Below are 24,251 nucleotides of genomic sequence, written 5' to 3' on the forward strand. Positions count from 1 at the left end.
GCCTTCCAATCCTGTTTCTTTTGGCCTCCTCTGCTCTACTATTCTCCAAGAGACAGAGGAACTTAATCACTTTCTCGCCTACCCCCCTAAAGACCAAGCATTGACATACCCTTCCAAAGATACTACCAATTTCATCATGATGATTTATGTGTTGAAAAAGCAGTTGAAATGAGTGAGTAAAGGCCATATTTATACGTGGGTGCCTTGCCTGAAAAAGAACAAAGAATGAGAATGAGAAATCCAAGAAAGACAGTGTCAAACAGAAGCTTATTGTTTTCATCACATATTCTCACAAATTGTCAGCAAATTTTAGGCCAGCCTAACAGTAATTGAAACTTTTCAGCCAAGAGAAGATTATTAGACTTATGTTAGCCTTTCTTAAGTGCAGAATGATGATAACCTGGCTTGTGTGGCAAATATCTTTAGAACTAAGAAAAAGTTCTAATTTAATACTTTGAGTAGACACCTTTATTCAACAGTATTTAATATTTATTAAGTGCTTTCAAGTGTGCCTTTTCTTCTTTCCTTACCCTAGAATTCCTTATGAATTAAAATAATGTCTAGGTTCCTTTTCTCCCCTAACTTTAGTTCATCCTCTCACATATTTCTTCTCCTTTTTTAGAACAGTCCTCTCCATTACTTTTTTTTTTTTATCATTTACCCTATCAGTAAAAAAAAATTTTTTTTGATTATATCCTTTCAATATATGTAAATTAACTTTTTAATAAATTGACACTAGTACTATTATGATAATAATTACATACATTATAAAATTTACATTGCAGACAGAAATTAAGAAAGATGAAATAAAGATGAATCATATTTTATTCTAGAGTTAATACAGGGACAGTGAAATTTATTGAGTAGGAAAGTGGAATGGTTAGACCTTGCTTCAGAAAGTCATGTCATATGTAGATGATTGTTTGGAAAAGGCAAAGGCTTGAACTAGGAAGACTAGGTGGGAATCTATTTCACTAGTCTTAGGCTATAAGGTTGATAAAGGCCTAAAGTAGGGTGGTGGCTGTATGAGTAGAAAGTAGGGGATAGATGGGAGAAATGCTATGGAGACAGAAACTATCAGGACTGGGGATAGATTAGTTATATAGGTTAAGTGAGAAAGAGGATATGGAGATAACTCTGAAACCATAAATCTGAGTGATTGGAAGTATGGAAGTGCCCTTAACAGAAATAGAGAAGTTTGAAAGAATAGTGGGTTTCTTTTTAGGGAGAAATAATTTAATGAAAACTGAGATACAGATCACAACCCATCCATGTCTGCTCATCCTATGAGAAGCACTCTCTTCCACCCCAAATAAAAAAGGAATAAAGGCTTCTTATTCTTTGACCAATACTCTTGAGTACAAACTTTTACCACCAATAATCTATAGGATAGAGAGCAGGTATGTTAATTGGAATGAGGATAATTTTTAAATAGTATCTGGAAAGTTTCTACTGTGGATGCAATAATAGTGGTTAAGTTATAACTACCCTAAGGGGCCATGAATCAGTTCAAGGGAGAAGATGGGAGCAGTACACTAGCAGGAGGGACCTACTGTGATAAATAGAGAAATTATGATGTTGGAGAAAAACTTCATGATTAGCTATAACTGGAAATTTAAGATCTATTTTCCTATTTTCTGAGTGATTACATTCTTATTAGGGTTAGGCCATAGCTCCTTTGGGGCCAAGACACAAAACCCCAGGGGATCTTGGTTTTCTTTTTAGAGATCACTCCTTTATATGATGAATCATCTACTACTAAGCCTTACTAGTTATGATATTAATCATGTCAGTTTTTAAAGTGATAAATCATTGAGATAAACCAGATAAAAATAAATATTTTTATTTCATAGATAAGAAAAGTGAGATAGAAATTCTAGGTCACAACGAGTTAATGGATTTTGTGCTGGAATTTGAACTCAACACTCTTTTGTGTTCAGGATAATCCATTCAAGGTCATTCCAGCCACTCCATAAGACCTCCTGAAATTATGGTTCACAATCTAGGCTATCGTACAGTGATTTCAACAAAGGAACAGGAAATATGAAAGTCTAGCAACACTGGAATTTTAGAGCAAATATTATAAATTATAAATTTGTGACATCCAGACCCTAAGATGATAGGTTTAGAAATAGAAAAGAGTCAAATGTGTTTATGGGATAATAGATTCAGGGCTGGAATGAACTTTCAAGACCAAGTCCAGCTTGTTTATTTTATGTAGGTAGAAACTGAGATCCAGAGAAATTTACTTACTGGTCCACTGTCACATAGCCAAGAAATATATGTTTAGATTTGAATCCAGGTTTTTATGAATCTATGCCCAATGCTCTAGCTTTTACATCATGTTGCTTCTTAAGCCCCTTTTCTCTATAACTATTGCGTGATTCTAGGCACCCAAATGGAAGAAGGAGTTATAGAAACCAAGAAGTAAAAGCTGAGTTAAACTAGGCTCTTTGAAGTTACTTAATTCAATCACCTCATTTGACTAATGGGACAGTGAAGCTTAGTGCTTTGCCTAATGTCACACAGCTAGTAAACAGAAGAAATGAGATTCAAACTTTAGGTTCTCTGACTCTATAACAAGACTTCTCCCACTGTTCTACACTGCCTGGGGCATCTGTGGCAGTAGCAAATACCTTTAGTGAGGAACAGGCCTCCTTGTTTTATGCTTCACTGATATTAATAATCAGAGGATCATTTAAAAAAGTTATCTTTGTTACTTTATCTATGAAGTTATCTATGTACTCAACATATGCATGGGAGACTTTGGAGAAAAGGTATCTACGCCCATTTTTTTTTGCTCTACTGCAATCAATTTATTTTTAAAAAGGTAGTTGATGAACACAGTGAGAACTTGTGTTCTCTATAACTCCCAGTTCATTATGTAACTAATAAAGATGTGTTGTGATTTGGAATATTACTTGTGGAAACTGGTTTGTTCCCTTCTTGTATTTCATCACAGATACCACAAACACATGTGTAGCTCCTTCTGACATCTTTCGAAAGGAGAGAGGGTAGACATATAGAGATTTGTTTTCCTAGTCATTTCCTTCTTTCAGGTGTCTTGGGAATTCAGGTCATTTTTGTCAGAAATATTGTTACCTACATCATGAACCTCTTTCTATATATTTGGTCTGTTTCAGCTGCTCTCCTCATCTTTTCTTTCTTTAGTAACTTACCTGCTTTCTTAGGAAGCATACTGAATCTAGGGGTGGTACCCTCATATCACTGATGAAAAATATAATTTGCTAAAGAAGTTTTGATGGGCTTTTTTCCTTAATAATAATGCATGTACATAGTACCTTAGGACTTGCAAAGCATTTTTAAGTGATCTGTGAGGTGGTAATAAAAAATGTTGCTATGCCCATTTTTATTGTTAGAATCTTTACAAGGTGTTAAGTCACTAGAATTGATAGAAACAATGCTTATGTTTACACCTTTGAGAGTTCACACATTAGCTCACACATTAGTTCACAAGTTTGGGAGATGTCAGGATTCAGTATGAGAGTTTACACCTCCCACAATCCCACTCTCTCAGAGGAAGAGTCAACCTTTGGGTTCACACTTTTAAGATATCATATATAAGAAGCTCCTGGAGTCAGAAGTAAGTCAGTTGAAGAGACTGAGAGCCAGAATTCAGTCGGGAGATTCAGAACTAAGATTCAGAGAGCTGGAGGCTGAAGTTGGCAGACAAGCTACAAGAGCTCTTGGAACCAAGGAGGGAGATAGGCCTCTAAGAAAACTAACTGGGCTATTTTAGAAGAGACAATAAAAGATTTTATCAGCTGGCTGCTTTTGAGGTGATTATTGATCTGAACTGAAACTAAGGCTGCCTCCAGAAAACCTCCCCAAGATACCTGCTCCCAGAGAACCATCATATTATACAAAAGAAGAAAACACCACATTTATGATGAAGAAACAGAGATTCTGGGAGGATTCAATGACTTTTTAGGTTGTTAAACACCAAAGTTGAGACCCAAACACAAGTTTTTTGACTATGTTTACTGCCCATTATATTGAACCATGCTACCTCTCAATTAATTACCTCTGGTTAGTCACTCAATTAATTCTCTTATTACAGTCTTTTGAATGTAAAACAATAGATTGATCTGAATGTATTCCCTTCAGGGAATCCAATATATTCCCTGGAACTTGTTTTTCTTTCTTACAAAGTCTACATTGTGAGTTTGTGATTTGCCCTTTTCCTAAAACTAAAGTATAGAATAATTCTAGTTAAACCTTTTCTATTATCTCATGGTTCATAAATTCCTTAAGGATCATTTCTTCTTTATCATTGTATCTTGGTGGCTAACAGAGAGTATTTTACTTATATCTATTTACTGAATGCTGAATGAATGTTCAAGTCTTCCTCTACTGGGATCTGTCTTTTTCACTGAAATGCCACTCTCTCTAGAATAGAACCCAGAAACTGTGAGCTAAGGCAAATAGAAAAAGTAAAGGCTTTGAAGTCCATGATTTGCCAGCTGTATGACTTTGGAGAAATCACTTATTCCTTCCCACATCTGTAAAATGAGGAGGTTGGGCTCCATGACCTCTAAAGGTCCTTTCAGTTCTAAATCCTGAGCTACTTGATTCATGTGCTGTCCATGCTTATTAACTGTGTGACCTTCAGCAAGTCACCCAATCCTTCTGAGGTTGAGTTTCCTCATCTGAAAAATGGAAATAATACTTGCATTGTGTATTTCACAGGGTTATGCAAAGATTAAGTAAGTTTATAATATATAAAATGCTTTGAAAACCAAAGTACTTAACATAATTGATGGCTATTATTAATAACTCAGTGAAAGGACCCCATCATTTGGTTGGAAGATGATTATCCTAATTAACTAAAATGGACAGGATATTTTGCAGATTGAATACTCTGGACTCTGGCCAGGGACCTTTTGGCTCTTTCAAAAAGAACCAGAGGAACTTGGGGTAAAAAAAAAAATTAGGGGAAAATGCACACCTTCCTTGAAAGACTAAGGGGAAAAAAGTCATACACAGTTATGCATCAGTAAACACGGGTCAGGGCACAGAGAGATTACACATTCTCTTCTGTTGTCATAAGTTACAATCATTGTTCTGGGAAGTTTCTCATGGGTTTGGCTTTTCCTTATAAACAAAACCACATATCATTCTCAGAGCTGTCCAATAACTGGAACACAAAGTATTACATTATCTCTCCGAAGCCAGAATGTGATGCCCGGGGATCTCTAAGGACCAAAAGAAATCTGAGTCTGTTTCACATCTTGTTTAAAATCTGGAATCTACAATCACCACAAAGCATGGTTCTTAAACATTGCTCCCACCTTATTGTGGAAAGATGATCTAGTGAGACTTCCTCATCCTAAATTCTGACAAGTTGCAGATAGATCTCCCAGGATTTCTATTCACCGATCTAGTATATTTACTCTACCCTTACTAAATGCCCCAAAAGCGATAAGCCAGAAAAGGCAGGAATTAAGCAGGAAAAAAGTGTAGTGTGTTGGGGTAAGGGTAAGGAGGTGATGTTTACATCTTTACAGAAGATGTAAACACTTAGCTAAACAATTAGACAGATTTAATGGATTTATTAATAAAAGATTATAAAATTCAATGCACAGTTTATTCATTAGGCCAAAAAAGAAAAAACCAAACCAAACCAATAGTTTTATTGACAAGATCCCTGGTTTTCTTTAACTTTTTTTCATATTTCTCTCTTTGTAGTGCAGTTTCCTGTTCTGTATCATGAACCTCACCTTTAACCTTTAATTCCTCAAAACTAATTCAAAAGACTCTTCATCTTCCTCTAGTAGTTTGCCATTGTGACTAACCAGAGGTAATATCAAAGGAATTATTAACTCTCTTGAGAACCTTAGCTCATTAAATATTATGGTCTCCCCCCCACATTCCATTTTTTATCTCCTGGGTGCCATCTTATATTGTTTTGCCAGACTAAGCTTCTGAATTTTTTAATTATGTCACTTCCCCAAGCCCTTTTTTCCCTTTAAAATTCCATTTTATTTTACTTTCACTTCTAAATTCTCCCCTTCCCCCACTCATTGAGAAAGCAAGATAAACAAAACCCATGACAAATATGTATGAACATGCAAAACAAATTTCGACATTAGCCACCACCCCACCCCAAGAGAAAAGAAGAGAAAGAAAACGAGAGAAAAATAAATATGCTTCAATCAGTATTCTGATTGTTCTCTATCAGGCGATGGATATCATGCTGAATCATGAATTCTTTGGAATTATGACTGGTCATTGCATTGATTAAAGTTGCGAAGTCTTTCAAAGTTGACTTTCTTTACAACATTGCTGTTATGTATAAATAGATCTCCTAATCTACTCAATTCACTTTGCATTAGTTCATACAAGTCTTCCCAGGTTTTCTTGAAACCATTCCATTCATTATTTCTTACAGCAGAACAGTATCCCATTGCATTCAGATATCATAATTTGTTCAGCCATTTCCCAAATGATAGACATCTCCTCAGTTTTTAATTCTTTGCCACACAAAAAGAAACTGCTATAAATACTTCTGTACATATATGTCTCTTTCCTCTTTCCTTGATTTCTTTAAGATATAGACTTAGTAGTTGTGTTGCTGGGTTAAAGGGTATGTATATATAATTTAATTGCTTCCTCCCACCCCATCCCAAACCTTCATTGACTTTTTATTTGATGATATAGCAAAATTCAAACACTTTCTACCATATAAAGGTCCTCCACAAAATCTCAAGTATCTTGCACCTGAATATGAAGTTCTCTATAGTGTAACCCTCCAGAATTCTGTTGCAATGCAGTGCAGAACAATTCAATCCAATGCAATTCAGTTTTAATTAACTCCAACATTCAGCCTCAGTCTTTTCTACTTCAGTTTTCTTCCTCATGTCTGCCGCCTAAAATGTCTTATATTCAAATTCTATTTATTTTTCAGGGCCAAGCTAAATTCCTATCTCCTTTTTAATTGTACTAACCTAAAGTTACCCCTTCTCTCTAAACTAGTATCACTGGGTTTATACAATTGATTTTGAATGCTGATCTCCTTTTTTGATTTTTGTCTTGAAGTGTTATGCAAATATTTTAATTTCAATGATACCTGGAACTCTCAGGATTCTTCTACCTTATCTTTACCATCTGCTTGACTTCCCTAAGAACCTCCACCTTGAAGCCCCTTTATCCTGATTGTGGTCTTTGAGATCACTCTTTTAGGAAGGACTCCAGCCATGCTTCAATTTACTCACATGTGGGCTTTCTCTGTCTCTCTATCTCTGTCTCTGTCTCTGTCTTGCTCTCTGTCTTTCTGTGTCTCTGTCTTTGTCTCTCTGTCTGTTTGTCTCTGTCTATCTTCAGAGACTATTGCTTCTCCCCTTTCTTCTTTCTCCCATTTTCCCAACACATTTTTCTGTGTTGTCTTCCTCCATTAGACTATAAGCTTCTTAAGGGCAGGTACTGTCTTGTTTGGCTTTTTTTGTAATTCCATCCTTAAAATGCCCAGCATACAGTAAGTATCTAAAAAATCCTTTATCTATCCGTCTCTGAGTCTCTTAAAATCCTATTCCATGAGTCATGCTAGTTTGGAGATGACTCTGGGTTCTAAAAAATAAGACAGCTGAGTAATCATTCTGGTAAATTCTACAATGCAGAGGATTCAAGTGTAGTCTCAGCAACTATGTCTAATTTCTGATGATCAACCTAGTTCACTGTAGTTGCTATAGTTATCCACATTTAGCAAAATAAGAAGGGCTCATCACCAATAAATGGATATTTGTTAATATATTTTTGACCATAGCAATCCAAAAAACAAAGAAAATTATAAAAGAGATCTCAGTCCTGTGCAGGGAACCTTTTCACTTTAGCTGTTATTGTGGAGGCAAAGAATGTTAAAAATCAAAGTTTGTAGATTGCCTATAAGCATTATATTGGTATTCTAAATATCAGTTGGTTCTTGTCCAGGGACTAATGAGGGAACATACTACATGAAAGAATTAGATCATTTAAGTTTTGACATTCTCATTATAAAGTAGTGGAGTGAAACCATTTGGTCCACAAAAGAGGCTATAGATAAACATAAGGATGCCTTGCATATTATCCTTGAAGAGACAAATAGAGAAGTTATAATATGGAAAAAGGTCACCAATTCACAATGTACTTTGTCATCTTAGGTTGTAGTGTCTATGAAATGTACTTTAAAGTGTCACCATTTTTAAATGTAAAGATGACTGCCCTTTATGTGCCAACATCTATTGTTGAGTAATGCTAGTATTCAAGAAGCCTTTCCAAATTAAATCAACATATACCCTAATATTTTGTTACTTCATTGCAAAGGGAAATATTAGGGAAGGATGGAGAAGAGTATGTTGGAAAATAAGGCTTTAGAAAAAAATTAATAAAGCCAAAGACAGAAAACTAGCACCATAAATTATGAATATTTTCTTCAAAGAAAGATGGAAAACATTGAACATGAAATTTACTAAATATCATTTTAGAAAATGAAATTAATTATATTTTCACAGATGGGAAATAATTGACCACTGAAGGGTCTTTTCCAAATCAGCTAAACTTATACAGTTAAGGCACTAATTTATTAGAGCAAAGATCTAAACCAATGCTGATTTATTTAAACAAGTTCTTGATGCCAATAAGAGAAATGTATAAAAGAGCAAATATCAACAGAGAAGTTCACCAGTCTTAATGAGATTCAAATGATACAAAACAATTGTTACAATGAGAACATTAAAAACACCTGGAAAACACTGAGACCCCTCCCCCCCTTCAGGTCATAAACACTTTAATTTTTAATAAGGGAAAAAGATTTATCAGAAATAGGCAACACCGGTTTAGAGCACAAACTCATTTGTAAATTCTTATGAAGGATAGTTGAAGATTATGTACAATGTCACCTTATAAAATTGAATAGCATTGGAGGGAAAATAAGTTTATGGAAGATTTGGCTGGAAATCCAGTTATGATATATCACTTCAAAGGCATTTAAAAATTAAATTAGAGGAAGGACAGAAAACATTTGAAAAATGGAACAAATATCATGAGATTTCGATACCTAGTGATTTTTTTCTATCAATGACAGTTATCACAAAATGACAAAGTCATCTTAACTTGAAAATATGAATATATTTTCATGAAGTAGAAAAGGCACTAAGGAAAACAAAGCTAGTAATATTAGATGGACAGAGAAATATACTTGCAGATAATCCTTGCTAGCAGTTACAGTTTTAAAGCACTGAGGGCATCATTTCTCAGGACATTTTCAAGAAGAAAGGATAGCACACTCTTAGGGGAAAAATATAATTATTATTGCTGTTGAAAAAAAGACTATCAATCTAGATGCTTATTTTCTCATCTCATCTCTATGAATTCTTAATGAAAATTGTTTATACATGATATCCTTGATAAATTGTGAAAGCAAAACCAGTAGGTTTCTACATATTCCATAGAAATGATATTTTACATTTCTATGGTCCTACAATTGATAGGTAGACAGAATACAAAAATCCATTGTGTTTATTGTTGACTTTTAAAATTTTTGATTATAATGAATATCTCTTCAAAGATTTTCTTTCAAGAAAGGTTATCCCATTTATATGGTAAAATCATGCAAAATTTCTTGAAGGATGTAACTGGGGTGATTATTTTATGTTCTTCCAATCATTAGTATCTAGTGAGGCACATATCAGGGAAATATATGCTTGATAAAGATATTTTTCATTGTTATGGAGGATGCCTTTTGAAAAGTAGTAAAATTTGATAAGTTTGGAAAAGTAGACTGGTTCCAGATTATGAAGGATTTTAAATGCCAAATTAAGGAATTTTATTCTAATTCATTCTAGCAACAATAAGGAGTCATAGGAACTTTTTGAATAGGGGAATGATATGTCAGATTTGTGCTTTAGAAATCTCAACTATGTGGCTGTGTGGATGGAGTGGAGAGAGGAGAAATGAGTCAGGAGGTCAGTTTGTAATAATCCAGGAAAGAGGTGATGAATATTTCAGTTAGGGAGATGGTCATATGAATTTAGAGAAGGAAACTAACTTGAGAGATATTGTGAAAGAATCCACAAAACTTTGCAACTGATTGGGAGGGGGGGAGGATGAGAGAGAATTGAGGATGACTCAGGTGGTAAATTTTGATGATTGCACTCCTAATTGTGCTCTTCTACTTAGGGAATTTTTAAATGGACAGTGAAGATATACAGGGTAAAGAATTGAATAAAAGAAAAAGAGCAGTCTGGATTGAATTTGGGAAAATGCTTAGTCTTATTAATAATCCCCAATATTCTCTCTGAAACAATGTCTCCTCTTTTTAATGACAATATATTTCTGGCTATTCTATGTGGCTATGAAAACATGAATGCTATAATCTCTGAAAAATTTAGGTTGAGAGTCACCAAAAGGATAATAGAGAGATTCATGATGCATATAAGTAGACTACCACATAAGACCATCAAAGAACTATACAGGAAAAGAGGCCCACAGCATATGAGCAAAGCAGATTAATGTCCTGAAAGGATTATAGATCCAACCAAGAAACAAAAATGAAGGCTAATTAATGGAGAACACATATGGTCCATTGATGCCTATGCAATTTCAAGAAATCCAAAGATATCATCTTAGGTGTATTCCTATAGATTTAGGAAAGAACACAGAAAAGAACTGAATAGGATTAGATTAAGATCTGCACCAATGAAAGGAATATCCACATTGAGAAAGTGAAGAACAACTGATTTGTTAAAGTATTCAATTTTCATGGTCTTTGTTTCTTCGTTCCAACTAGATGATAAGTGATCGGAGATTGTATCTTAACAGGTTTTGTTGTTATTGTTTTGTTTCTCTCCCCATAACACCTTGTATTATGTCTTGCAGGTATCAGAGCTCAATAAATATTTCTTGATTTTATTTGATATTAATACTTAAAACAGATATAGTATTGAAACAATAGGTCTTGTATACTTTCCTAAATAAAGATTCATTTTTATTTAACTAGACAAACTTTGTGTTCCCTACTGAGACACTGATGCAAAAGAAGGGTATATCCTTTGGGGAAGCTTAATGCCAATGACACATCTGGCAGTGATGGAAAGGAATGCAGGTTCTAGAAATGACCATCAGCTCTGGAGCCCTGAGACACGCCTTTGGCTGCTCCAGCCAATCTTAAATTGCAGTAATTCCTGGAAAGCTCCCACTTGATCCATTTTCGTTTCAGAATGACATTCTTTATTGCTGACCACACTGTCTTTAGATTTGTGATGTGTAAGGAATGAGTAAAAGAATGAAGTACTAGGATGTCACTCCTCAGAAACTAGAATTAATCTTACTGCTGAACCCTGGACAAACAAAAATAAGGAAAACAGCATTTAATAATAATGCTTATGTATAAAACATCCATGCTAGTTGTTGAGAGAGTTCCAAAGATAAATAAAATACATTTCTTACCCTCAAGGAGCTTACAGTGTAAGAGGGGATAGGAAACATATAAATGAGTAACTAATACAAAAGAGCAAATAAGTGTACAAGAGTATATGTTGGGAAGAAAAAACATTTTTTCAACTGAAGGTTTCAAAAAGAGTTTTGTAAAGTAGGACTTCAAACCTGGATCTTGAAGTAAGTGTAAGATTTCCACAGATGAAGATAAAGGAAGAGGGCGATCAAGATGACTGGGAAGAATAGGAGAAAAGTTATAGCAGTAGAAAAGTGAGGGATCTATTTGAGAAATAATGAATAATACAGTTTGGTTGGATGCTATATATGACAGGAGGAATATTGATCAGAGTTTCCTCTAGTGCTATGCTAAAAAGGTTAAAAGGCATTTAAACTATCCTTGAGACTTAATTTTTCAATGAACTAAAGTGAACTGATTACCTAATGATGTCTGAAAATCCACTAGAAGCTCCTTCTTCCCTAATATTTGGTTAGGGACCACCATGCATAACTTAGAATTAGGGTTTCTGTGTTTAGCTAAATCAACAAGGTTTACTGGATGAACATCTTTGTTAAATATCCTTTCCCTTCTGTGGCTAAATAAACCTCCTTTTTGTAGATTTTTGGATGTATCACGTCTCCTATATTACAATCTTATTTATATATTTTCCAATCTTCAGATATTCTCTTTTTAAATTTTCTCACTTAATAATATGGTTTTTATAAAGATAGTTTTCAACATCCATTTTTGTAAGATTTTGAGTTCCAAATTTTTCTCCCTCCCTCCTGTTCTTCTCTTTTCCCCAAGACAACAATCTGATATAAGTTGTATATGTCTAATCGTGTTAAACATATCTCCATATTAGTCACATGAAAGAAGAATCCAAACAAAAGGGAAAAACAAGAAAGAGAAAACAAAATTTTTTTTTGAAAAAGTGAAAATAGTATGCTATAATCTTCATTCAGACATGGTTCTTTCTCTAGATTTCATCAGTATATTCCATCACAAATCTTTTGGAATTGTCTTGGCTCACCACATTGTTGAAAAGAGCTAAGTCTATCATAATTGATCATTATAAATATTGCAGTTATTGTGTATAATGTTCTCCTGGTTCTGCTTACTTCCCTCAGCATCAGTTCACTTTCATTCCAACTTTGATTTAAAATTACCAGTAGATTGGGCTGAGTTAGTCCTTTCCTATAATACTAGAGTAAATTAAAGAGAGAAATATGAAATAAAGTTAGAGTCAAATCATGCAATACATTGAAAGCCAGACAGAATTTGGACTCATTTAGTAAGCAATTAACAGCTAATGTCTTTGAACAGGTGTACAGGTGGCAGGTGATAATCCTGAGTTTATCACTTGGGAGAGGAGTTAGATATATATAGACCGCTGGGTGGGAGTAGGTAGAATTGGATTTGGAGTCAGAAAGACCACTTTAAATCCTGCCACAAACACCTAACTGTATGACTCTAATCCAATTACTTAGCTCCTCTTGATCTACAAAATGAGGATATTACTAGTATCTACCACAGAAGATTGTTGAAATGATCAAATGAGATAATGTATGTAGTTATTTGGAATTCATCTTCAAAGAGATGATATTTAAAAGCAAGGAAATAGATGAGATCACCAAGGAAGAAGGCGTATAGAGGGAATAGACCTATTTTTAGGATGCAAAGAGTAAAATAAGAGAACAAGGATGGTAAAGGAGATAGAAAAGAAGTTAGAGAGGTAAAAGGATAATCAAGGGAGAATAATACAGCAGTACAGGGGAATAATGAGTATAAAGTGTTATGCCACAGTTCTCTTTTATTATCCTGACTCAGTTTCCCTAATTATCCTGACTCAGTCCTGCCTCAGTTTTCCTGCTTCTCAGTTCTGCAAAACCTCCCCTCCCTCTTTATCAGAATACTTGATAGAACATCAGAATGCCTCTCCCCATCCCAAGCTATTAGAATATCAGATACTGTTTTATCAAGATGCCTCTCCCTATGTCCTCCCCCTGCTTATGTATCTCCTCTCTCGAGGCTCACCCCACCCTGTCAGAGTCCCCTCAGTACCCTGACTCCACCCCTGCCTCAGTTTACCCCCCTGTGTCTGAGCCATGTCCATATATGTCTTTGAGAACTCTCATTGTTTGCTGGATTCTTGGAGACAAAGTCTCATTCAGCCCTGGGACCAACCATGGATCCATTTGGTCCCAGTATATCTCTCCATTTAATAAATTATTAAATACTCTCTAATCTCTATCTTGTTCAGTTTCTCCAGCATTACAAAAGAAGGATGTTCTAAAGGACTGAGGAGATCTGAGCTTTGTAGAAATAATGAAAGTAGTTCTTAGAAAAAGAAATTGAATACATGGGGAAATCAAATACACTCAATAAGAATTTAAGAGCCAAGCACTATTTAGTAGTAACTTTACTTAAGTAGTGGAGATACAAACAAAGGCAAAAAGCATTCTTTCCCTTAAGGAGTTTATATTCTAATAGGAGATGAGATATACAAGCAATATATATGAAAGATAAATATGAAATAATCACAGAAAGGAAGCATTTGCATAAGGAGGACTAGGAAAAACTGTTTGCAAAAGGTGAGATTTTTAGCTGACACTTTAAGGAAGCCAAGGAAGTCCAGAGGTGGATGAGGAACATTCCAAGCATGAGGGACAACCAGTGAAAATGCTGTCTGGATTTTTGTGCGTGAGGAACAAACAGCAAGGAGGCCCTTGTAAATGGCCTAAAGAATATGTAAAATTCATAAAGTAAAATTCATAAAATTTCAAAGTTCTGTTTAGAATGTTTGTTAGGAAGGGAGTATTTACAAGCAAAACACACTTCCTGATTTGGGAGGGAAAGAATTAAAAGGAAAAAAAAAAACTGGAAACTAAGGGGTTTCACTTGGGAAATGGCTAAACAAATTGTGGTTTTCTGTGAATGAGTGAAATTCAATTTTATTAGACTGTAAAAAATGATGAAATGATTTTAGAAAATTCTTGGAAGTATGGACTGATACAGAACTAAATGAATAGAATCAAGAGAATAATTTTTACAATGACAGCATCATTGTAAAGAAAGACAACTCTAAAAGACTTAGGAACTCTGAACAAAGAAATGGTCAACAAAGTTTCTAAGGGACCTTCTAATGCCAGAGAAACTGAGCAAGACAGATTAGAAAACAATTTAATAGTTTATTAAATGGAGAGATTTACTGGGACCAAATGATCCATGTTTGGTCCCAGGGCTGAAAGAGACTATCATCTCAAAGAATCCAGCCCTAAATATCAGATACAAGACTTTTTTATAGGATAACAAGAACAATGGCATAATGGAGGAGGTACCTGGATGGGAATGACCTAATGGGGGGAGGCACCTAGGATGACATAATGGGGGAGATATTGGAGAGGCTCCTAATATTCTAATGACATCTAAAATGGATAAAGACCTTTATTCCATTAAACATTAAGAGGGAAGAAGTATAGCCTAAGGTCTAAGATATAAGACCTTTATCCTATCAAACATTAAGAGAGAATGGTTATAATCTGAGGCAGAGTAACTAAATAGGACAATTAGGGAAACTGGGTCAGGACATTAAAAGGGAACTGTGGCACAACAGACCTATGAATAAATGTGTTGCTCACTTCCTTCCAAAGAGTTAAGGGACTCGAGGTGCAGAAAGAGACATTTTGGACATAGACACTGGACTTTTGTTTGACTATGCTTATTTGTTACAAAGGCTTTCCCCTTTTCATTTGAATTGTGGAAAAGTGTAAGCAGGAGTAATGTCAAAAATAAAAGATTATTGAAATATTTACTTTAATGTACAAAAAAGAACAGAAATTCAAAAAGAACAAACAGGAGAGTTTTGAAAATAACATGTAGAATTTATTCTATATTTTTCAAAATTAAGAGATGTGAAATGGAAATTCATTGCTTTCTATTTACAATCCTCTTTTTATTATATGCTGTGTATATAGAAATGCTCTTTTTTATTATCTAGGTTCAGGGAAAAAATTTTAAATTTAAAAATTAGAATGTTTATTAGGTAGAATGTTGGAATGGCAAGGTGAACCTCAAAATCTTTTCAAGCAATTTTTCTAGTTTTCTTTGATGCCACTTCCTCTTGAAGAGAGATATTTCAGCAGAATTTTAGGGATGGAAGCTAAATGTAAGAGATTGAAGAATGAATGACAAAGTGAAGACAACAAGTATAGATTACTTTCCCAGGTTTTGGGAGAGAGGGGGAGGGAAGGGGAAGCAGGGGAGGAGGAGAGATAGGACCATAGTATAGATATGAAAGGAAGGTTTGTTACTTTATCATGGCAACATTTCCCTGATATTATGATCCTCTTCAAAAATGAAGGACAAACAAAAACAACAGCTTCCAAGTCTATGATCCTATAAACCTGGGCTTGCTAATTTAAAAGTTCTGGTTTACTTATTTTTTATCCATTATATCAAGGATTCTTAACCAGGGTCCATGAATTTTTGATGGGTCTATGTAAAGACTTTAGGGAACACATGAATTTATGTTTTAATATTTTGATAACTACATTTCAAACTAATTGGCTTCCTTTGTAATCTTTTGGATTCATTTTATTCATTTCAAAACATTCGGAAAAGGGTTTCAAAGGCTTCACTTGACTACCAAAGGTCCATGATACAAAAATATCTTTAATAGTATTTTATTTTTCCAAATATATGTAAAGATAGTTTTCAACATTCATTTTTGTTAAGACTTTGTGTTCTAAATTTTTCTTCCTTCCACCCTAACCTCCTCTTTCTTCAAGACAGCAAGCAATGATATAGGTTAAACATGTACAATCCTTTAAAAGATATTTCCATATTTGTCATGTAGTACAAGAAACCAAAAGGGAAAAAACCAAGAGAAAGAAAAATAAATAAACAAAAAAAATGAACATAGTATTGCTTCAATTCACATTCAGTCTCAATAGTTCTCTTTCTAGATGCAATTGACAGCACCTCTTTATTAAGAAGAGGCAAATACATCACAATGGTTAATCACATAATCTTGTTATTTCAATGTACAATGTTCTCCTGGTTCTGCTTACTTCATTCAGCATCAGTCCATGTAAATCTTTCCAGGCATTTTCTGAAATTAGCTTGTTCATCATTTCATATAGAACAATATCCCATTACCTTCGTATAACATAACTTATTCAGCCACTCAATTTCTGGTTCCTTGCCACTACAAAAAAAACAAAACAAAACAAAACAAAACAAAAGGGCTGTTACAAATATTGTAGGTCTTTTTTCCTATTTTATTATCTTTTTGGGATACTGACCTATAGTGAGACTGCTAAATCAAGGGCTATACACAATTTTATAGCCCTTTGGGCATAGTTCTAAACTGCTCTGCAGAATGTTTGGGTCATTTCACTACTCCACCAAAAATGCATTAGTGTTCCAGCTTTCTTACACCCCCCAACAATTATCAAGATCTTTTCCTGTCATTAAACAAAAATATTAAGAACTCCTACTTTACCCTTTTGAAAGCAGCTTTCATTACTTTAAAACAAAAGCAAAGCCTATAGCAGAAGAGATTGAGAGCAAAGTTAAACAACTCTGGCCAAAGATTAACTCTCTACTTGGCTCCTGGAAATGCAGGAAATCTGACTCATTTCTCAAACAATTTACCAAGCTAATGCAACCTAGGCTTGCATATACTTCTTGTGGGTTAGCTGGAAACTTCTCAGAGGATTCATAAGATAGAACTTAATTATTAGAACTTACAAAATAAAAGACTGGGTCACATGTGAGGATATTCTCTTTTGGGGTATTTGGAGGGAAGGTACAACATTTTGAGTGCTTTCCTTCATCTTATACCATTGGAAATTCATATGCATGACTCTGAGACAAATCTTGAGGTCCTTAGCAGTAATATTCAAAAAAGCACTATTCTATGCCCACTTGGCCAGGAAAAAGTAGTTCAGAATGACAGGAGTCCCTTTCAGTCCAAGGGATTACATTAGAGGGAAGTAACATTAAAGTTAAACCAAGTGACTGGAATTTACTTCACATGTGTCTATGCTACACTTGGCAAACATTTTTCTGTTTACACAGCTGGCTGAGCTACCATTTGTATTCCATAGATGTATTACTCTCTTGTTCCCTTGGAGGGAGCTCACTTGTGAGATATCTAAATGTGTGTAGTGGAGAAGGGATGGGGAGGAGCTGAGGTATTCGTAGGATACTACCAGTGACTCACATTAATATAGTGCTTTAAGGTTTTTTACACAAGTGCCTTGTAACAACTCTTGGAAGGGAGGGAAGAGATGTACTATTGTCTGCACTTGATAAATGAAGTACAGAAGAATCGCATGACTTGTCCATAGTTAGATAGCTAAGAAATATCAGACCCAGCATTCAAATACAGATCTCCAAATTCTGAGTCCCAAGGTCTATTCATTATGTTGAACTAGAAGGGACCTTAGAGAGTATTTAATCCAATCACCATTTCTCTCCCTTCCCCTTTCCTCCCTTCCTTTTTCCTTTTTTTCCCTTTTCCTCCCCTCCCAAAAGTACATGAGTGAAATAAAGTGAAATAAGGTGACAAAGATAAGTTGAACCAAAGTATGGAAGGTCTTGAAAGCTGGAATAAAAAAAAAAATCTACTTTATTTGCTAGTCTACGGAGAGTGGTATGATCATAACTGCCAACAGGAAGATTATCCAGATGGGAATGTGGATGATGAACTGCAAAAGAGAGAGAAATTGAAGGTAGGAGAATACTAAAATAGTCCAGGCAAGAAGTGAGAGTCTGAGGGTCTGAACTTGGGTGTTAGCAGTGGAAGGATCAAGTAGGCTTAGTGTCTGATTGAAAGGGGAGGATGAGGAAAGGGGCAGAATCTAATATGGCTGAGATTTGAGCCCAAGTGACTGGGAGGATTGTAATGATATCAACAGAAATAGGAAGGACATATTTAAGTAAGAAAGATAAGTAAAGTTTTGAATAGATTGAATTTGAGTTGTATATCTAGATGGAGATAACCAATAAGCAATTAGAAATAGAGGAATGGGGGCAGCTGGATGGTACAGTGGCCATCAAGCCACAAGGCACCAGCCTTGAAGTCAGGACCTGAGTTCAAGTGTGATCTTAGACACTTAACACTTCCTGGCTATGTGTCCCTGGGCAAGTCACTTAACCCCTTAGCAAAAAAAAAAAAAAAAAAAAAAAAAAAAAAAAGAAAGAAATAAAGAAAAGAAAAGAAATAGAGGAATAGAGCTTATTTAGAGCTTCATTGTATCTCTTCTCTTGTAGATGATACTAGTTACCAGTTATATACCAGCTGGCGTATATGTATATATACCATATACCAGCTCTTGAGAAATTGGCCATGAAGCCTTAGTTGACTATGCTTTAACTCTTTCATGCTTTCAGGGCACTGGGCTAGAATGACAGATTTGGGAATTGTCTAGGAGCAGATTTCAGGAGGTACGCTTTCCCTCTCTCCCAATCCCCTCATATATAGGGATAGGAGGAAGTCGAAAAGACAGGAAATTGAAAAGTTGAAAAAGGTATCTCTTTCTATCTGTAGGAGATATCAGAAAAGCAGGAGGTAAACAGAAGACCATCATGAGAAATCAGGATATCAAGGAGAATAGGGCAAAAAAAAAAAAAAAAAAAGAATAAGAATAGACAGATGACTGAGATTTTGGTCATAAAGAAGTCACTGGTGAATCTTAGAGAGAATTGTTTCAGCAGAGCATTAAGTCTATGTTGCAAGGGTATGAGGAGTGAATGAGTTGGTGGTAGGTAAAGAAGCGGAGGTGATGATATGGATGACTCTAAACTTTGGCATTGGAAGGCAGGAGAGAGATAGATTTAACTTATTTAGCATAGGGGAATTAGTCATCCCTAAGCTTTCATCATATCTGCCAGCATGACTATCTGGATAGGGAAAGGGATCATACAGGATTAGACAACCTCGACAAAGTTATCTGGGTAATTCTTGTGATGTCAGGTTATTGGAGAGAGTTGGGGGTGGTATTGGGAAGAAGGAAAGAATGAAGAGTACTGCTACTCCCACTCTTACTATGATGTAAATCTAGTTACTTTAGAAAACTTGGATTTCTGCACATAGCATGTGGGTATAGGCTTAAGAGCAGAATAATAGTTTTCTCAATTAGAATGACAGTAATAATATCAGGGCTTCTCCCTCTCCCTTCTCTGGAAAGCAGTATTTGATGCACTTATGGGTGGGTGAGATAAGGCCCCCCAGGGCCCTTGGGTGGAATTGAAGTAACACCCATGGAAGAAGCATTTGAGTCATACTTATTTTACCCCTATCTCATTGTTCTGGCTGTATCCCTTCTACATCTGTTCTGGAGTTTTATTTTATTTAGGTGTTTTGTTTTTGTTTTAGAAGAGTGAGGAAAATTCTTTACAATAAAAATGGGCTCTTTCCTTTACCCTTCCTGGAGTTACTGCTGTACTTTCACAGATAATTCTGTCTCTTTTCCTTGCAAATATTACATTTACAAACTTTGGAATTTGGTTTAAACTGAAATAGATAATTCCTTCCATTATACTGTTTGGGAGAAGTAACCAAAAGTTTTCATCAATAACCGGAATACCTTTCTCATTTGATGCCAATATTAAGAGGTTTCATAACTTGGTTTTTTCCTATCCTTGTAATCTTTGGGCTAATAATATTGCTTTGTCAATTGTTTCCCTGGTATTCCTAATTTAATGGTTTAGATCTTCTAGAAAGTATCTTTTATTTAATTAGTGACCCTCTTCCCATCTTTTCATTTCTTTTTTCTCTTTCATGCCATTTTGAAAGTGAGAGATATATCAGGCTTTTCCTCTTTATCTTACCACTCATTTAACTGAATTAAAAATTATCTCTATATATGAACCCAAAACTACAAGTTCAGTGCCTGCAGGCCAAACATGAACATCTTAACTTTTGGCCAAGTTTTTTTTTTTTTTTTTAAACCAATCTGTTATCATATTTACATTAGTTTTTTCCCTCACTTTTCTCTCTTACCATGTGTCCTCCTCATAATAGTCAATGTCCTTTACTCTTAGAAGATAATTATAAATATTTATGTTTAAGTCTTCAGAACTTCATTGTATCTCTTCTCTTGTAGATGATACTAGTTACCAGCTATATACCAGCTGGTGTGTGTGTGTTGTATATATATATATATATATACATACCATATACCAGCTCTTGAGAAATTGGCCATGAAGTCTTAGTTGACTATGCTATAATTCTTTCATGACTTCAGGGCACTTCAAATATCTATTCCATGAGTTCTAGACTATTTGTGTGACATGAATCCCTTTGTCAGTCTGGTGAAGTCTATAGATTGTTTTTCAGAATAATGATTTTTTTAAACATTTAATTTATTTTTGCCACATTTTAAGTTTTGAACTAATCTTTTTCCCATCCCACACTAAAAAAGATTACCCTTTGATGCATACACACACACACACACACACATGGATGGATATACATGTGTGTAAATCATATTATGCAAACTTCTATTTATCAGTTCTTTCTCTTGAGTTGGATAATACTTTCCTTCATAGGTCAGATGTTTTGTAGTTAATTTGAATATTTGTAATACTCACAATAGCTTAGACATCCACAGTTTAAAATAATGTTTTAAAATGCATAAAACAGAAATGATAACAAAGGGAACTAATTATATTGACATAAAGATATAATTCCCCCCCCCCCCAAATCCTAGTTTATAAACAAACACCCTGAAATCTAGCTATAGATTCCTTTGAGGTTTATGGACATTATAATTCCCCCCCCCAATCCTAGTTTATAAACAAACACCCTGAAATCTAGCTATAGATTCCTTTGAGGTTTATGGACATTATGTCAAGAACTGCTGCCCTAGACAATGTAAGCCTTCTACCATCTTATACCTAGGTTTGCTAGTCCCAGCTTCCATACAAACGATCTCTTCAGTTGTGTTTTGGAATACTTCATTTTTGGTCCCTTCAAATAGATTTCCATTTTTTACTCTGGGTTGGTTTATGGCAAATACACAGCCATTTTCTTCCTCCTTCTACCAGCACTTGGGCAATCTCTTTTTTACATCAATAGACTTTGGGGGGTTGGAGAAGAAATTCTGCTTTCTTACTGTTTGTCTTTTCATTTCCTCTCTTCATCTAGGTTAGGTTATGAAAAAGACTTTAGGATCTTTCCAAAGATCTGCAAAGGCAAAGAAGGAGTAGAATTAGTGATTCCTAATAACTATTTTTAGTGAAGGATTTCTAGTCCTGTCATTCAGAGGAGGGTGGCAACTCTTACTATACAAGTTACTTGTGAAGAATCACTTCAAGTGGCAACAGAGTTTGTATATCTCTGAGATTTGTTGAGGCTGGGCCATACCATGCCAGTCAATTTTATCAGCAAGCATTTGTAAAGTACATATTATGTCCCAGGCACTGTCCTAACTATTAGCGATACAAAGAAAAGCAAAAACAGCCCCTGCCCTCAAAGAGCTTACATCCTAATGGGAAGACAACATATAAAGAAACAGACAACTACAAAACATCTCTATTTCAAAACATCTCTCTCTATATATAAGTCTGTCTATCAAGGAAGAAAGAGAGATGGAAATGGGAAGGACGAAGGAGAGACAGAGAGACAGAGACAGCGAATTAATCAGAAAGAGGAAAGTGGAACAGAGAAAGAACTCATATAGAAGGTAGCATTTGACTGGAGTCTTGAAGGAACTCAGTACTTCTAAGAGGCAGATGTGAAAAAGGAAACATTTTCTAGGCATGAAAGACAGGCCTTTAAAAGCTGCAGGTGGGAGAATGAATATCATGTATGTGGTATGATATAGCAAGTAGACCAATGTAGTCAGATTATAGAGTGCTTGGAAGAGCACTATAAGACTATAATAATTTCAGTCAAGAGCTGGTAAGTACCTGCAATAAGGTGATAGCTGTGTAAAGGAGAAGGGGACACACAGGAGAGATGCTGTAAAGCCGTCAGTCAGCAGCTGATACTAGTTCAACATATTTCCAGCATTTACATGGCTGTGTTGATATATGTTATAATTTGGAACCATCTTATCTTTTGGTAAGATTGATTCTCCAGCTGCATAGGACTCTAACTCTAGCTTCAAATCAGTTTCATCCTTTCTTCAAAGGGGTAACTCATATGTGCTCCCTACCTTATTCTCAGATGGCTGCAATAAGAACCACTCCAAAACATTTCGGTAAGTAATTAATTCATATCTTGCCTTTGAATTCATACATAGTTTCCTTCTCTTCTCCCACTTGATCTTACTTCTCTTTTTATTAATTCCTGCCCAATTCAGGGAATGATTTCTATTTACCATATAATAAAGACACTTCAAAAAATTGAATGGTTGTGACATTTTATATATTTCATTCTCTGAGAATGAATAAAACAAAATCAAAATAGAATATGCACATATGTATTTCCATATGTTTCTGCAGCTGTATAAGTACCTGACCAAGAATTGAACAGCAGGAAGAAAGATTGCATTTGGGAAACTGATCATTATTTTCAATATCCACCCCTACCCAAGCTTTTCCTTAAACAAAATCTGACTTTTTTTAAAATACCAATATTCTTTTACTAATATTAAATAGCTGTAAATGAGAGAATACCATACTCTCCATGGAATAAAAATAGCATGTTTCCTAAAGGGCAATGAAGAGATACATGTAGGGAATAAGAAGGCAACAGCATATACTATAAACTATGAATGGCACACACACAGTGCTACATGAAGCATCATCTTCAAAGGGAGGTATGACTGAAAAAAAGAGGTAGTCTCCTTATCTAGTAAGGACAAGGATATTAGACGGAGGAATCCAAAAGAAAGTCCCTTAAATGCTGTCTGGACCTCTATGGAAGCTACCTGGGAGGAGATCGACAAGAATACAGATGTGGATTGATTGTGAGCCACACTCTTGAAGAAAGCACTCACACTAATGCAATAGATTCATTGTAACATTGGAGTTCAAACAAGCAGAATAAATGCATCACCTTGATTCATTGATATAGATAATTCTAATATCACTGCATAATTTGATATCATTAGTTTATCTGTTAAGATGATTAATATTTTAAGACCACAGTTATTGAAGGAAAATTCAAATGGAGAGAGCTTAGCTATTTGGCTCAGGACTACCCATAAAAGTAAACAAACAAATCAGCCAGGACATCCTCATTTCCTGCTTCTCAATATAGTGGGAAATTCTCTTAGTTTACCTGATTGTTGTAGGCTGATGAAAAGGCTCAGGGAAGCTGCTGGTCTATTCCTGTCTTGATTGGACATTGGTACCTTTCTAGTTTCATCAACATCACCTTCTCATCTCATCTTCACCTCTCTCCAACTTTTCAAACATAAAAACACACACACACATATACACATACACAGAGTGCATGCACATGTGTCCACATGTATATGATGTAATAAGTCAACAATCCTTAGCCTTTCTGGAAATATGTTTGTTATGAGCTAATGGGAGGCAGGTGGTTTGCAAGACAAAAGACACCCAGTAGGCTCTCACTCCTGTTGTACCATACCTAAAGCTTGAATTGTGAAAGTAGTCCAGGCAGCTGTCACCGAATGCTTGTTTAAAATAGTTCCTCAAGGGTGATTGTTGCCTCCCATCTTTAATTCAGAACCATTTCTCCTGGAACTAATATTTTTATTATTATTTATGTTGATATGGTCCAGGACTTCTCTTTGGAAACCCCACAGCTGCTTTCCAGCCAGCTGGTCTGACAAAGAGTAACTGGATGATTCCTTTTTTGGATCAGCTTACGTTTTCCTATCCCCAAAGGCCT

At 35.2% G+C, this 24,251-nt stretch overlaps 1 long non-coding RNA gene across 1 annotated transcript; it reads right to left on the minus strand.

The window, feature by feature from the left end:
- Window positions 1–24,033, minus strand: LOC116421176. Its single transcript, XR_004231477.1, has 3 exons — window positions 23,670–24,033; window positions 21,338–21,626; window positions 1–208 (listed from the first exon to the last, which is right to left on the minus strand). It is a non-coding gene; the product is annotated as an uncharacterized LOC116421176 (long non-coding RNA).
- Between the last annotated feature and the right edge of the window lie 218 nt (window positions 24,034–24,251).

The sequence above is a fragment of the Sarcophilus harrisii genome, chromosome 2 (assembly GCF_902635505.1).
Source record: "Sarcophilus harrisii chromosome 2, mSarHar1.11, whole genome shotgun sequence".
Lineage (NCBI taxonomy): Eukaryota > Metazoa > Chordata > Mammalia > Dasyuromorphia > Dasyuridae > Sarcophilus > Sarcophilus harrisii.